The sequence below is a fragment of the Ambystoma mexicanum genome, chromosome 13 (genome assembly GCF_040938575.1).
Source record: "Ambystoma mexicanum isolate Mex_15411 chromosome 13, UKY_AmexF1_1, whole genome shotgun sequence".
Taxonomy (NCBI): Eukaryota; Metazoa; Chordata; class Amphibia; order Caudata; family Ambystomatidae; genus Ambystoma; species Ambystoma mexicanum.
Window position 1 is genome coordinate 369,011,622 of NC_090938.1, and position 16,968 is coordinate 369,028,589.

Consider the following 16,968-nt stretch of genomic DNA (forward strand, 5'->3'; position numbering starts at 1 on the left):
TTAAGATTTCCTGTTCTGTCCCCTAACAATGCATGCATCTAACTGGAACTGGAACTGGAACAGTGCCTTCATGCTTCCAGGCTTAGTGCACTTTATAAATGAAAAAAAACAAGTAAATATGTAGTAAAAATAAATAAAATAAATGAATATGTATTTCCCCATTTATTAACTAGTAACACAGGGAAAGGGAGGCCCGCCAATCTGGGCCTGGAAGCTGCTGAAAGAGGCTATCCAACTGTGGATGTATGGCATTCTAAAGGAACTGCTGCTGCTGATGCTACAAGGAAATAGTGTCCTTCCACAGAAGTCCCGAGCCAGATATGTTTTGCTATAAAAACCCTTAACATTATTGATCCCTTACTGCACCCAGCATTTAGCGCTAGCTGTGAGGAACTATTTGAATACCATGCTCCTTATTACTTAAGTGAGAGGGTGGGCTGGCCATGGATCTCCTGATGGGAGTGAAGGTTGCATTTCCCACCAATGTGACTGCGTCGGCAAGGAAGATACACTTAGGAAGGTTTGTAACTGGCAGAGCTGCAAGGTGGACATGTGTGGATGTCTGACTGTGCATGAGACCTGCTCCACCAATTATAATAAGCGCAAGGGAGCTAGCCTCCATAGTGTTGGTGGCCAAGAAAAATACCCATATCTGTCTGTGTGTTGAACTCAGAGATCTCAATTAGAAAATATGGACTGCATGTCATCCCATGCCAAACATAAATTAGATTTATGCCATGATGGGGACTTTTAAATGGTCTTTGATCGCTCACCTCTCCTCAGCATTTCATCAACAAGACCTCCCTCTTGAGACACACCCGTTAACATCGTTTGCATCACTGCTTGGTCATATATTCTTAGATTAATCCCTTTTGTGCTATTTCACTTTGCTGGCATAAATATGAGAGCTAACAATTTGCCAGCCTCAATCAGCTCCATTCTTTCACTTGCACAGACTTTACTTTATGCATGCCGTCACTTACATGCCAGTCTAACTACTAATCTTACACTGTCACTCCTAGTATTCGCTACAGCCATAACTATCCACAACACTCCTGTACATCACATTACCTCAGAATAGGGGCACTGCCAAGTGCAGATATACAATACTCTATGGTCCAAAGGCAAGTACGAGGGTGCAGATTGCAAATATTATTCCAGCTTAAAGTGAGAGATACATTGCATGTAGAACTTGGCAAACATCATTTGTAATAATGAGAAGCAACCCATCAGGCTCCAGGTAGCATCCAGAATGGATGGATGGTCTAGGTGAGGGAGAAACGTACATGCGAAAGGTTTTGCAGAGTGCATGACACCATGGTGCATTTGCGAAAAACTAATCACTGGACAATCCCTGGAAGACTATATGAACCAGTTTGCCAATCTACAGCATACTTGCTTAGGCTTATGGGCATAGATGGCCAAGAAATGGGCACCACCGGACCTTTGCCTTGCTGAAAGAGACACTGCAGCTGTGGAAATGCGGCATTAGGTGCTGGGGTGAGCAGAGCCTACAATGATTCCTAATGCGAATTCAGGACAAACATAGACTCCATTAAGGGGCTGTAAGATCTGCTGCTGCCAATGAAACTGGTAAATGGTATTCTTCCTCAGAAGTACTTGCCGCCCATATCTTTTGTTGTTGGTTAAGATTATAGTGAATGCTAGGAGTTTCAGATGGAAAGGAGCAATTAGATCGGCCGGAGCAGCTATGCGATGGGTTGACTATATAAATAACATAAAGAAAAGAACCCCGTCATCACAACTGACAGGATAACAACATATGTCAAATTCTGTTGAATTACCCCCAAAAAGAATAATTTGGTACAACATAGTTAGTGAAAAACTTTACATTATTATACATTGATACACCTTCTGAGAACGACATAGTAATCAACAACACTATGAACTCATATCACAATTTTTAACATCATTGACCAAATACAAAAAGAACAGGTGAGAAACCTGTACAATAGGCAACACATAAATCAAAAAATAAATAGAAGGATCAAGTCTGACATGTTACAATTCCTATTAATGGTATGGAATATTCCTCAGGGGCAGAAGAAACACTAAAACAGGTTTTACATATGTGAGCGTGAACTATGTTCCCTTATTCCGAGTTATGCAGGTTAATCTATTCAAGACGAATCATAATGGAAGAAGACACCATATTGCCTGAAAAAAGAGGGGGCAAAATGAAAATATTCCTTTCAGAGCACAACGAGCAAATGTGTACTGAAAAGAGAAAAATAACGTATCGTTCAACTCCAAAAAGTGAGGACATTGTTAGGGCTATGTACCAACATTTTTGTGCACTCTAGTCTCATGTTTAAACATTGATCTGAAGTATGAAGACGTATGGTTTTCACTTGTAGGATGATATTCATTCTGTCAAAACCTCTGTGGAACATTCAAACACGAACGGGCGGTTTCTTAATAATTACACAATGCGTATTCCGAGAACAGTGTGAAAATACACTATGTGAAGTTACTTACTACACACGTGTAAATATCAAACACTCAGTTCAATTACACACTGCTTTCTTCCCACAAAATGGCATCTAGCAGGTAACATGATTTAAAAGCTAGAAATATAGCAGGACGTACACGTCACGTCCAAGCAGCCATATTGAAGATATAGAGCCCAGAACAAACAGGTAGACCACAGAAGTGTGATTGGGCTTAGCCGATAGCAGCTCAGCCTGCTGGCCATCTTAACATAATGCAGAATTGCAAATACATTGACAATGAGCGTAGATACTCAGACATTTGTCAACATAACTGCAAATTAAAACACGGGTAAGAAATGTCATATGTAAACGTTAGAACAATATCAGGACAAGGAATGATCTTACAAAAATGACAAAAATAAAAATCTAAAAAGTCATTTTAAAGCATTGGTAGATTTTGAAGAATGGTCCCTCTAAGATATCAAAACTATGTTTCGCTTTTATGCATGGTTCTAATTTTATCGATCTCCTGACATACATTGACTTGACAGGTCACAAAATAAACCATTACCGAAGTGTGAGGAATTTGATTAATTGCACACTGACTGACTGGTATTCGTTTGTTTATGTTCTTTATATTCAGTACAAATGCACACCTCTCAGTATAAGTGGGCTTCCCTCTGTTTTGTGAGTCCTATGTGACTATTAGTAAACTTTAAAAAAAACTTTCCTTCCGGAGTCGCCTGGAATCTCTTCATCATCCGTACTTTGTAGTAATTGAGCGTCCAGGAGTCCTCAAAAAGAAAGTTCTTCTTAATTTCAATAACAAAGACTAACTGTCATGTGGATGCTCATGCCAGTCTTACTGCTCCTTTTTCGCTACCATTCATAGGATTCTCTACAACCTTAAACAATCAACCGTGTCATCCTTATTTAGAGCCTATACATCCTTGCAAATATCCAGGGGCAATGAAGACCACAAGGCTTGCAATGTAGGTGGTCTCTTTGACAGTGATCTGAAACTCTTCCCCATAGCTCTCAACTCACACGCTTTTGGCGGGTGTCACCTGCCTTGTAAAGGGCTGACTCACCCACCAAACCTCCTGCACGCCCATTCATTCCAATGATTTCGCCCGCCTTTGCGACACAAATGGTTGAGAGATATGGAACATCCACAAAATCCATCCTGATGTCACCTTTCAATCTACCAAAACATTGATATGCAAGTCACATCCTAATCAGGCTGGATTACTGCCCCAGCCTTTCCATGATACTCCTCTGCCTCCTTTCCCCCTCTCAACAAAGCAACAATCTTGGCTACCTGTTCCCTCTATAACCTCCCATGATCCTCACCCACTTCTGTGCCCTGTCTTCACGTGGGCTTGCTAAGCATAAAACCTCTCCCTATCCAGCTCCTTCCACTTAAGTTTAAATCCATCGTTGGGCTAGTCAACCCGCTCACCTGGATACATCTATCTCCCAATACCTACCCTCTCACAGTCAGTGCACTCAACCTAACCGTCTGCTGGCCTCCCTGTGATGTCTTCCACTTTCCATCTTATTACCTTCTGGATCCCTCTCACAGGGACTCCCTGAAATGAAGGACAGGCCAACATTGACTTGTGCTCTGTCACCTTGAATCATCTTAGTGCTAGATGGAATAGCAATAAAATGTCTCAGACCAAATACCGGGACAGACTAAAAGAAGATGATAAAATACTGCTTTTATCTCCATGAAGGAAAGAAGGGTTAAACATCATTCATCACATAGATGTATGCAGGACTATAATGTCTTCTTTATTATGCTTAGTTTATATAATACTAGATGCGTCATCTATGAAGTCATCCTACGTGGCTGTTAAGAAGGATTTCTGAACTCTGTCCTGGAGGGGCAGAAGTTCAGAAATCCATCTTAACAAATTGATGGCAGCGGTGGGATGGAGTTGCTATTTCGCAATAGGTGTGGAAAGGAAAGAGCCCCTCAGGAGCCACTTGTGTGTAAAAATGGGCTCTTGCGCTAGGGGCCACTGGTTGGAGTAAGGAGTACTCACCGGTCCATGACGCAGGCAGACCCAAACTACGCCAGTTCAGTCAACTTCGCTGGCAGGTTCGAATGCGGCAAAAAGGATGTATCAGCACCTTGTAGTTCCCGAGATACAGCAATGATTCCCAAACGGGACAGTTTGTTATTTGTAGATAGAGATCCCGGGACAACCATTCAGTCCATCACACTCCTGATGAAGGCCTGCTCACAAAGCTGCATCTTACAGCTCCTTTCTAGGCCGAAACACTGTTGTGTCGACGATTATACCATCTGAACAGTGCACAGCTCAAGCATTGTTGTTGTTCACTCTAAAATGTCCATGAAATTGAGTTTATGTTCATTCTGTAACTGGACAATTGAAATAATTGACCAATGTTGGCAGCTTTTTGTTTTGTTGTTGCATTGAAATCCGGCTCTTTCCACTGGATTATACATACTTGTATTGTCTTCTAAATACCCCTGGGTGCTCTATCCCCACTATCTTGTGTCAGATGTTATTAAATACATTCAGTTAAAAAATGTATTACTAGTGACTGTTATATGTGTCAATATGTTGGATTGGTGTGACCTCTCACCCTGAAATTTTGGTTTTGTTTACTGAGGACACACACAAGGCATGCAGAAGCCTGCGAAAGCATTGATATTCGCGGGAAAGTGCATGGCCAAATAAGGCCCGGGTCGGCTCGACCTGGAGAAGGTGAAGGGGCAAGATGGCCAAAGGACAGGACAAAGAACCTTGTGGCATGGCCATTTTGGAGCCAGGCCACCTATTTGTGCCAAATGCGGTTAACCTGGCAGGAAAGGGTTAAAAATAATGCGAAAAGATAGCTGCCACCTGTCCTGTCCCTGACACATCTGCACAGTACATAAAAAGTACAGCGAGAGTTTGTAGGGCCTTTGGAAATGACTAGAGACCCAAGTGTGCTGTATGGTAAGATACATTGCACACTTGTTACATGTTGCACAAAAGCTTCAACATGAGGAAAGGACTAAGGGAAACAAAGTGTCCCAGTACTGACTGTCTTAAGGGCATGACAGTTTCCCCATAAGAAGTGAGCGAAAGCCCAGAGGAATGCAGCTGAAAGCTGTGCTTCTCTGGCAAAGGCAATCAATGGTGTCTAAACAGCAGCAAAACGTTTGTGGGTTGACACATGGACAGAAAATTACATATGATTATGAAATCTTTCCTAACAGTGGCATATTATAAAAACCTATCGGGGGTGGGATTGGATCAGGGGAACATGACTATATATATAATACATGAGTATTAGTCTCTCATTGACGATCCTTTGTCTGAAGGACACATCCTTATCTTCTTTTGTGCTGCCCCCTCCTGGGTTAGCATCCAAAGTCTTTTTGCAATTGCGGACAGTCCGTTTCTTTCTCTAGCACTCTGTGGTGCTTTGCCTCATTTTCACTTTCCCTCCAGCATTTATGTGGCAGAGAGAACGCCCGCGCATCGGGCGGGCGCAGCGACCGCCCTGTCACAGCGCTGAAGGCGCGCTTAAAGAAGGCCCGTCTGTGACCAGTCCAGGCTATGGACGGCGTCCTGTGAAGGTGTTTGTTCTCTACATTCCTGGTTTTCTTATACACATAATGAATTAACTGCTCTTCCCCTAATAAAATGCTTTGGCCCTCTGGGTTTCTCTGCCAGCAAACTATGACTGCTCCAAAGAAAACGAAAACCTCCCCCACATGTATAACGGCTCTCTTAATCAATGCCTGCTCTGCAGTGGCTCACCAGGACGACATTTGGCACATTTTAGATGCAAACACACCTAACCTGCTCTGTATTACAGAAACATGGTTTAACTCCCATTCTGGTCCTGATATCTTTCAGCTATTTCCCGCTAATTATCGCATACTTCAACTTGATCGTCCTGCCCCTAAAGTTGGAGGTAGAGTGGCCTTGGTTGTTAAGAAAGTATTCAACTGTCAGATTGTGCAACTTGTTCATAAACTTCTGTGTGAGCTGCTTTTTATTAAAATGCATGTCTCTCCGGAAAATGCTGTTTACTTTCTCATTGCTTATCATTCTCCAGGTTTTGCCACTAATCAGTTTATGTCTGAATTTGTGTAAACTGTAGATGACTTAGCTCTTATTTATCCTAAGATTGTTATACTGGGAGACTTTCATCTTCATCTTGACCAGCCGCAAGCATGCAAACTTGTTACTTCTCTTGCGGATTATGGCTTCCCACTTAACAATCATAGCCCTACGCATGCAGGGGGAAATCAGCTTGTCCTGATTTGTTCTAATATTCTTAAGCTTCAAGTATTCCGTCCTTTACCTGTGTTATGGTCAGATCATCATCTCATCCCATTTACTTTCTCATGTTCTCTATCAAAAGTTAAACCTACTCCCCCTATGAAATGCCAAAGACGGTGGTCTAAGGTTCCTATTGAGATTTCTAACTCTGTTATGACAACTACTCAACAGAGCAGGAATAAGGGCTTGAATGTGTGTAGTGCTCTAGTAGCTGCCTTTGAGCATACAGCTGATATTTTGGCCCCCTCTCAAATGCTCCCTGCCCGCAATGTGCCCTCGGCTCCCTGGTATTCACCAGAGTTAAGGCATTTGAAGCAGCAGTGTCTCAGTTTCGAACGGAAATGGCTCCTGCTACCTAACTCTTCTACAAGGCTGGCCTATATACAGGCCCCGAGCAATTTATCACAGTTCTATAAAAACCGCCAAAGCACAGTACTATGATAATCACATTTTAAATGCTTCTCGTGCATCTAAAGAGCTCTTTCATGTAGCTAACGAGTTATCCACTCCTATTGAGTCTCCATCTTCTGCTACCCGTACCCAAGCCCATTGCGATCATATTGCCGCTTTTTTTCAGGAAACAATTTGTGCAATACAGGGAAAGATACGTGCAGATAGATCTACTCCTCTTAGAAGTACAGAGCTTCCAACCTGTCAGATTGAACAATGTTTGTGACAGTTTCGGAAAGCATGGTTATGGCTGCTCTTCCTTAATTGAAATCTGCTTCCCCGGTCGATCCCATTCCACTTTATATTCTTCGTGATCTCTCTGGGAGCCTGCCCCCCCCTTGTCACCGAGGCACTGGAATATTCCTGCACCAATGGATTTATTCCTAAGCCTCTCAAGCATTTTGTGATCTCCCCGCTGTTGAAGAAACCCCATCTTGATCCGGCAGTGGCCGAAAACCTTTGTCCCTTCTCCGTTCTTCCTGCAATGGTGAAGCTGCTGGAAACTATTATCACCCCCCAGTTGTCGGCCTTCCTTGAGTCTAATAATACTTTCCATCCTCTGCAGGCTTGTTTTCTCCTAGGGATAGGTACTGTGTCTGTGATGGTTGCTTTACATGACGGCATTGCAATGTTACAGGACCGCAAAGAGACAAGTATTCTTATTTTGCTCGATCTCTCCGCGCCCTTTGACACTGTCGACCATCAGAGACTCCTGAGATGTCTTTCTGATGCTGGAGTTTCGGGTATTCCCCTGAAATGGTTCTCCTCTTTCCTTTCTGATCGCACACAGGCAGTGTCCCTTCCCCCGTTCACCTCTTTCTCTATGGTAATTGAATGTGGGCTTCCACAGGGCTCGGCTCTCTCTCCACTGCTTTTTAATTTATATATGGTCACACTGGCCAAGCTCATTTCAAGCTTTGGTGTGCTTTTCTTCACTTATGCCGATGATACCCAGATTCTCTTCCGTTTATATGCCTCTAAGGAACACCCTCCCCATCTGCTGAAGGATTGTCTTTCAGCAGTGGGAACATAGATGGCTAACAACTGGCTTAAGTTAAACAGAGAGAAGACTGAGGTACTGGTGGTTAGCCAGCCCTCTGCTGGCTGGACCTCAGAGTACTGGCCTGCTTGCCTTGGTCCCTGCCCAAATCCTGCTGCTGTAGTCAAGAGCCTAGGCATAAAAACCATGGCCTCCGGCTCCAGAGAGGCGCAGATCTCCTCAGTATGCCAAACTGGTTTCCCCAAATTGAAACTTTTGAAGAAGGTTCTTCCCTTCCTCCTGAATAAGGCGTGAGTCAAAATTGTAACTGCCTCTATTACGGGGTCTATAGACTATTGCAACAGAGTCTATCTTGGTCAACCAGTGACACTACTCCAATGCCTACAGATTCTGTAGAATGCAGCGGCCAGGCTTGCTCTTAGTGCACCCAGACTGTCCCACTCATGTGATCTTTTTCAGCGCCTTCACTGGCTGCCGGTAAAAAGCTAGGTGAACTTTAAGATTTTGTGTGTCGTTCACCGTGCTATTCACTCTGCTGAGGCTGGATTTCTTCAAGAGAAACTCTCTATCATCCTGGGCGGTCTCTTCGCTCATCAAATCAGTTTCTACTTCTGTCCTCTGCTTTCATCGTGCTCGTGCAGGGGTTAGATCTTTTTCTCTGCTGGCTCCCTCCTTGTGGAATGCCCTTCCTTACAACCTATGGGCTATCCATGTGCTAGCCATCTTTCGTTAACAGCTCAAATCTTTGCTGTTTTAATGTTCAGCTGCTTCCTTACTCTCTCTGGTTCATTCTTTTAGCGCCTTGATGCCACCAGGTCTTTGTCGCACTCTTTAAGTCCTTTTACATTGCATTACCGTGGGCTACTTCTAAATATGTATAATATTGATTACTGCAAAGAATATGGTAGCAGAATAATACATGCAACATTGTATGTAAAAGTGCATGGCAGGTTTTTCTAATTGGTTGGCAAACCAAATCCAACCTTGGAAATTCGGCTCACTAGCAGCACGTACATAGAAATGAAACCCAGGTGCTTGGAGATATGTCTGCTCTTCTCTTGTTTTTCCCAATCAGACTACCCTCTCTCATTAGTAGGCCTCATGCCAGTGTCCTTTGTTTGAAGATTGGCCTTGTCAGTCTGCACTGTCTCGGAACATTCAAGGGAGTGTAGGCACACCATTATCTTAATTTCAAGCCTAAAGAATAGCCCTTGTTTGCGAGCTCTTCATCACGTGTTAAGGGACCACGAATATGTCCATCTCGACAGTGTATTTAGCACTTTTTGATTCAATTATACTGGGTGCAGTTGCTCCTCTTGGCCTTTAGAGACTTGCTCGCTCTATCCCATAGAGCCTTTATATGCTTTTAATTGTCCAATACTTGGCATCTATAAATGTTCTTGTTCCTCCTAATCTTGAGGAATATGTCCTTCACACATGGTCTGCTCATTAGTTTAAAGATGTGAAGGCAGGCGCTCTGTTACCAGTCTTTAGCTTCTCCTTCTAACGCACGTTTTCATGACTTCATCAATCTTCAGGGAGGCTGAGTTTCTGTGTTTTTTCAGGCGGGTCTGCATTTCTGTTTCTGGTGTAACAAATTCATTAGCTCTGAGGATTCTGGTACTTGTATTTTTCGCACTTGATTTTGCTGGCAGGTGACTGGAAACAACTCCCTCCATAGCACAAATCTTCCCCTTGATGGGGGGAGGGGGAAAGCCATGGTTGTGGCTCTCCAATGTAAGGCATGATGGCCCTGCTGCACTGCCTTGTGAGCCCGGGACTCCTGGAACAATGTTTAAAGATGTGAAGGCAGGCGCTCTGTTACCAGTCTTTAGCTTCTCCTCCTAACGCACGTAACAGAGTGCCTGCCTTCACATCTTTAAACATGGTCTGCTCATTAGACTCCCTTCGTACTTTGCCTTCATCTCTTGAAATAGCATCCTTGGTCTTAGGCTAATGAACTTCTTTATTTTGTAATGGAAAAACAGCCTCTTCATCGTCTTTTCACTTCAGGATGTTGGGCTTGTATTTTGAGGTAGCTGGGTTGGTTGACATAAGCCGTCGTCCATCTTGTTTTAATGGTCATCCTACATTTTGAATATATACCTCTTATAAGCAAGCTTCTATTTGTTCTTTCTACCTTGCGTTACGGCATATTTACAGTTATTGACCAGTGAGTCACTCAATTCTTCTTTGTGTTCATGATTACAGTATCATTGAATACATGTTTCTCTTAGTGTTCCAATTACATTGTCATCTTTAAGTATTTTCATATCGTTTCAGCATAGGTTCTTATATTTTCTTTATGACATTCTTTTACTGTCGTCAGACTTTGGGCCTCATAACGAGTTGGGCGATAATGCGGCGGTTTTCCCGTCGAGCGTAATTGGCGCTAACGCCAAGCCCCCCGGCGGATAGTCCGCCAAATCACGAGTTTGCGTGCACGTACACAGGTACATGGCGGTAGCACAAATAGCGCTCGACAGGAAAAAGGCCCAAGAACCCGTAAATCCAGTGCACCGTGCGCTACTGCCATACTGCACTAATAGCGCGCGGGAAACGCCTCACAGCCGGAATGGGAAATAAAGCGGCGGCCATCTTGGAAATCACAATCCATCGGATATCACAGCCCTTGCAAGCCATCCACCCCTGGGAAGAGTGAATTATGTCACAGGAGCGCACTAGGGTCAAGTCAGCCCTGGACAGGGTCAGGAAGCCAAAATGTAGTGACCAGGAGCTGGCCCTACTGGTGGAGAAGGCAGAGATCCACCATGATGAACTGCAGCAGTGCAAGACAAGTGGGCAGCGCCGTGCACAGATCTGGCGGAACATCAGCCAAAGGGTGTCTGCAGTGGGACGCTTGCCCCGGTATGGCGAGGACTGTCGCAAGTGCCTCAATGACTTGCGTGTGAGAGTCAGCGGCATACTCTCACAGCACAGGAGTGCAAGCAGGGGCACTGGAGGAGGGCCACCACCACCACCCGAACTCACACCCTGGGAGGAGAAGATGACTGCCCTAATCAACATGGGCACCATAGAGGGAATTGGTGGAGCCGAGGCAGGCATTGGTATTGAGCCGACTGCAGGTGAGTACCACCCCGAATGCATGCATCTGAAAGGACCACCCATGCAGACCCTGAGTGAATGAATGTGATGAAATGTGTGTGAGGCACTGCAGACACCCATAACTGAGCCCTTGAACCATTGAACCGTAGTGCCGCCTAGACTCCCCTGCATAGTGTATCAATACAAGGGGCAGGGGACAGACATCCATAGCCATGAGACAGCTACGTAGAGTGTGAGTGTGCATGAATACACCCCCAGGACCTTGAGCATGGTGCATCCCAATCCCGCATGTGATGATGGCACACAAACATTCCCATGCAATGTTCCTCCACACTCACACATTCCACCAATCACTACATGGAGATTGAACAAAATGCAAGTGCCATGCATAATTGATACTGCCTACAATCCCACTTGATGGCATTAACTGCTTGATACTTATGTAGGTTGCCTTGAACTCAATCCACACACTATGTACCCCACAGGCACACTGCGAACTTCACGGGATGACGATGACGGTGAGGAGGCCACTCCATCACAGCGCCCGAGGCAGCGTACCTCGACCAGCACCACCACCCCACAAAGTGGAAGCGCGGAAGGTAACCGATGCCGGACCCATCCCACATCACCACAACATAGCCCAACCAGACTGCTGCAGGACCCACATGGCTGCAGTGTGTCAGCGCCTAGCTCAACCCAAGCCACCATGCAGACTTACGATGCAGAGGGAGTCACCTGTGGGTCAGAGCCCGATGTGGGAGTGACACCTCCAGCTGCGCATCAGGCAGGTCATTTGCATTCCCCCGGAAGCAGCGACGCCGAAGGGATGGGCACACCACAGGGGACCCCAGGGCCAGTCACACAGGAGCACAAACCCCACATGTGCATGTGCGTCGTGTCCGTAAACCAGAGCCAGATGTAGACACACCATCATATGGCAGCCCTGAAGACCGGCACTCAGTGCTCGGCAGCCCCATCCAAGCCGCCAACATGTCCCCATGCAGGCCCCTCCAACAGCGCACAAGTGGCAGGCCGGTACCTGCCACACCAGGGGTACCTTTAGTCACGGGAGGAGCTGTAATGGGACGTCTGGACATAATTGAGGCCAAACAGGCAAAAGTGGAATCCATGGCCAAAGTGCACAGCTGGCACATCAAGGCCATCAGCGCATCAATACGGCATGGCTGCAAGTACATTGCCCGAGACAACGCACGCACACGCAGAATGGTGGAGCAATGCACCTCAGCCCTGACAGGTTTTGGCCAAAGGGTACGGGAGTTGTGCGAGGCAGTATCTGCACTCGCTGAGCAGACAAGGGAAGCGTACAACCTTCTCCGTCAGCATCTGCAGGCAACCGGGTCAGTCCCATCAACCTCCACTACACCCACGGAGGGATCGCTTGAGCCTTCCCCTAGGCGCTGTTCATTGCGCCACCTGAGATCCCGCACACCAGAGGGGCCAGGACATGGAAAGCGCCCGCGACCATCATAGTTGGACATGGCATTGTTGTGGGTGCCCTGAGAACATGCACCTACCTGCACTGTTGTGGGGAGTTGACTGGGGGAGGGGGGATTGTGTGCTGGGTGTTCACTGGGGGGAGGAGGGATTGTGTGCTGTGTGTTCACTGGGGGAAGGGGGATTGTGTGCTGGGTGTTCACTGGGGGGGGTTGTGTGCTGGGTGTTCACTGGGGGAGGGGGGATTGTGTGCTGGGTGTTCACTGGGGGAGGAGGGATTGTGTGCTGGGTGTTCATTGGGGGAGGAGGGATAGACAATCTTTGAATAAATCATGTTTAAAATTCATACAAAACGTGGACAGTTGTGATTGTGATTAAGTGCTCTTTAATGTCCAACTGACATGTGCAAAATGTAGCCATCACCCGTATCAAAAAAAAAATTATCAATCAAGCCCTGTCTGGCCAACCTCCCCTCCCTCAGCCCATTCCTGTGTGCACGTGCAACACCTTCTGGCACTTCATCACCTTCACTCCCATCCTCAGGTGGCTGCACATGAGCATCGTGGGGCAGTGGCACAATTCTGCAACAGCAAATGTTGTGCAGCATGACACATGCCAGTACAATTTTTCCAACTTTTTCAGGTGCATACATCAATGCCTCTCCCGTACAGTCTAGGCACCGGAAGCGTGCCTTCAGCAGTCCAAATGCCCTCTCCACGCAGTTGCGTGTACGTCCATGGGCAATGTTGTATGCCCGCTCAGCTGCAGTGTTTGGATGACACACAGGGGTCATGAGCCATGTGTACTTTTAACGCTCACCTGGTATCCACGGGGACGTCACACAGCCTGTTCTGACCTCTTACGACCTCAAACCCTTGCCTGGAGGCTATTCGACTGGAGACTGGGCCTTGTTTTCTTGGATAGTTTGCTCTCCGTCCTGCCTTCAGCGCAGGGGCCGTTGATTGATGCGGGCTCGTTTCTGCCGAGTTACTTCACTGGCAAGAGTCCGACAGGTAAGTGTAATGAGTCTTTTGAACAGTTCTCTAACTTCGTTCCTTTCCTTCCTTAGATGATGGCCGGTGTCCGGGGATGACAGCGTGCTTCTGAGATGAGTAGCGCTGAAGGTGAGTGAGAGCACGATGCACCCCTTTCGTATTTGCATTGAACTGAGTTCTTTTTCTGTGTCTTTTAGGTGCCGCAACGTTTTCAGCGTGGATGCCGGTTATGAAGAACAAATGCGGTGGGTAAGTGCAGTATGTGGCGCCTTTAGATGTTTCCATGCTAACCTGGAGTGTCTTTTCCCTCTTGCAGATGGATGAGAAGTTCCGGAGACAGAGTTCCCCCAGAGCGGCTGGGATTCAGGTAAGCGTTTGAAGCTCGTACAGTATTTAAAAATAAGCAAAGATTTGCTGAATGCTACTAATGCCTTTTATCTGCTCTTTTCCCTTTTCCTTAGGAAGCGGCGTGCCGGGATGGGAATGACAATACCAAAGATGCCCGCAGAACAGAAGGAGCGATGACTGATGGGCAGAAGCGCCGCAAGGTAAGGCTGTTCCTAACAGTGTTCTTGTTCTTGCAGGAGCTGAGCGAAGAAAGATGCAGGCCTGCTGGAGACCGATCCGAACACGGTGAGTGTCACGCTGCAGGTGCAGAAAACGCAAAGCATGTTTCTCAGCCTGGGTGTGGCTTAAATAGTCTTTGGGTATCCCAGGTGCCTCTGGGCTGAACAACACCCAAAAGACTAGACCGCACATGCAGTTCTAGGAACCGAAATATGTGGGGGCATCCATCTTGTCCCCATCAATGCACTACAAGTCCAATCCCCAATGTTATCCTATGGGAGTGAGTGAGTCTGGTGCCACAAGGGCCAAGTCTGACTCCAAGTGGGTCTTTGGAGGGATGGAGAGGCCCTTGAGGGCCATGTAGATGATCGTGGCCTGGCTCCAGCCTGACATCTTGGAGGGCCGGGGACATGAGGGGCAGGAATCATGACAGTACTGGGGATATCCAGAATCACCTGCAGGGGAGAGAAAGCAGGTATGGGGACAAGGTAGGTTCAGTGGGTGCACAAGGCTCAGTCATCAGTGACATTTTCAGCAGGATCAAGTTTGTGTCGAAAAGGTCATGCTATCTCATTGCAATGTTGGCATCCAACCTTTGACTTCCAGGACATGCATGATGTGAGATTGCCAAACAGCTGTCTATCTATGTATTTGTGAGTTGTTATGTGCATCACACTCATGTATTCAATGTGGCCTACTTATCATTTGGTCATTTACATTGTGGAGTGTGCTGTGCTAGGAGCAGCATTGGATCAATCGAGTACTCACAACTTGCTACGCCTCTGTTTCTAAATGTAACAGTACTCTGTCCCTTGTCACTGGAGGAGGGGACCCTTCCATCTGCTTGTGCATGTGACAAGTGGTTAGCCCTTGTGTCATTGGCATTCCCTTTGGCTGCTGTTGCATTTGCTGGTTGCCACTATTATGTACTGTTCTCCAGGCATGTGATTGGCCAATCAGGGGCCAGTGTTTCACAGATGTACATTGTCGTTAATCAGACTACTTATGTGTAGTGCTTTTGTGGATGTGCCGATTTTTGTGTGACATTGGCATGATTTGCATTGGTTTCACCTGGGTCCTTATTTCTGTCTCCTCCCTGCTCCTGCTGGTGTAATGGTTTTGGGGAGGGTGTGTTGTGCATGGGTGGGTCCTTTGTAGGCCTCTGATTTGCATTGGTTTCACCTGGGCCCTTATTTCTGTCTCCTCCCTGCTCCTGCTGGTGTAATGGTGTTGGGGAGGGTGTGTTGTGCATGGGTGGGTTCTTTGTAGGCCTCTGATTTGCATTGGTTTCACCTGGGCCCTTATTGCTGTGCCCTGTGTTCTTTTACCTCCAGCATTTTGCTGGTGGTATTTTCGGCCGCTTTTCTGGCGCTAATAGCACCTACTCCAGACTCGTGATTGCTATGTTTTAGCGCGAATGGATACTGGCGCTTTTACAGCCGACGCTTTTACAGCCGGCTGTACTTGCGCCGGCTGTAATGGCGCCGGCAGTATTTGTACTTGTGATTCGACGGACCCTTAAATTCGGCGCTGATAGCGTTACCGCTGATTTTAAGGGTTACCGCCAAACTCATGATGAGGCCCTTTGTCTTTAACGTACATCCATTCTGTTCATGGCTGCATTTCGACAGCTCGGCAAAGGGCATCCTTCTTGGTAGCTTTCCTCCACTATGTCAGCTTGCGGGTACACTCTTAATGGTTGCCTGAGTGCATATTGTCTCTAATATACTTGACATGGTACAGGAATATTGCATGGATTCATGCACGGGTTCCCAATTGTGGCTCCTTGTCTGTCATTCCACTGGGATGGTGCTAAAGGGGAGGAGATGAGGGAGAAGGTATCCACTGCCTCCTCTACAGACTAGCTTCACTGTCGCCTTAAAACAGCCATCTCGAGGGAGCCGCAAAGTTGTAAAAGGTTATCACCCATAATATACCCATAAGTAGAGAGCCAGCAAATGATGATCCCATTAATGTAAGAATCTAAAGGCAATGTCACTCGAAATGTGCAGCTTCAGCTAGAATCAGGATGGTGCTGGAACCAAAGCTTCTCAAAGTTAAAGGATATCCGAGAAAAAGCCCCCTCTGCCCCACAACCCAGACCATGAGGATGAAAGAAGTGAAACCACCTGGAGCAGGAATGTGTTAGTCAGAAGCCTCTGATTACTAGGGTGCGACGGTTGGCACTCTAGGGTCTAGGCAGGTTCCAGAGCCCTCAGAATCAAAGCTCTCATTGTTGGCTAAAAATGTGATGGGTAGGGTGTTCGACATGTGTACCTGTGCGCTAATTTAACTACCTTAAGCTTAATTGGGATTGATGGCATGCAGCGTTCAACTGTCCACAAAGCCCACCCACACAGGGCCTTGACAATGTAATGAGATCCAATTAGGTCAGAAATGTTGACTCGCGCAATGCCTATGAATAGGTTGCCAAAAAGAAAAGAAAGTAAATCCAGAATGCTAGATAGCAAACATTTTTTTAAAAACAAAATTAACTATTTATTCTTATAGTATTCAGCCATTGTTGGCTAGTCACTGATTCAAAGGCTGACGGCTATTCAGGTCATAGAGCTAGAACTTGTCAAGCTAAAATTATTGCAGATTGTAAACCTCTGTCAAAATTCCCTTCCTGATACTCACCTGAGTCGTTAGAAGAGGTGGGCTCAGAA

General features: G+C 46.3%; 1 protein-coding gene across 8 annotated transcripts in view; it reads left to right on the forward strand.

The window, feature by feature from the left end:
* RPGRIP1 (RPGR interacting protein 1) overlaps positions 1–16,968 on the forward strand; it is a 638,645-nt gene that overhangs the window by 426,136 nt on the left and 195,541 nt on the right. The gene's annotated exons all lie outside the window — the stretch shown is intronic.